The following is a 584-nucleotide window of genomic DNA, read 5'->3' as shown; positions in this document are numbered from 1 at the left end:
GAGATTTTTGCAGCTTGCACCTCAAAGATCCCTAGCTTCTCCATTACAGAGAGAGGCATGAGGTTTACACTTGACCCTAGGTCACACAAGGCCTTCTTGAAGGTCATGGTGCCAATGGTACAAGGTATTGAAAACTTCCCAGGGTCTTGTCTCTTTTGAGGTAACTTCTGCCTAGACAAGTCATCCAGTTCTTTGGTGAGCAAAGGAGGTTCATCTTCCCAAGCCTCATTTCCAAATAACTTGTCATTTAGCTTCATGATTGCTCCAAGGTATTTGGCAACTTGCTCTTCAGTGACATACTCATCCTCTTCAAAGGAAGAATACTCATCAGAGCTCATGAATGGCAGAAGTAAGTCCAATGGAATCTCTATGGTCTCATTTTGAGCCTCAGATTCCCATGGTTCCTCATTGGGAAACTCATTGGAGGTCAGTGGTCGTCCATTGAGGTCTTCCTCAGTGGCGTTCACTGCCTCTTCCTCCTCTCCAAATTCGGCCATGTTGATGGCCTTGCCCTCTCCTTTTGGATTTTCTTCTGTATTGCTTGGAAGAGTACTAGGAGGGAGTTCAGTAATTTTCTTGCTCAG

Source organism: Arachis duranensis, chromosome 9 (assembly GCF_000817695.3).
Source record: "Arachis duranensis cultivar V14167 chromosome 9, aradu.V14167.gnm2.J7QH, whole genome shotgun sequence".
NCBI classification, from domain to species: Eukaryota; Viridiplantae; Streptophyta; class Magnoliopsida; order Fabales; family Fabaceae; genus Arachis; species Arachis duranensis.
This window is presented reverse-complemented; position numbering follows the sequence as displayed.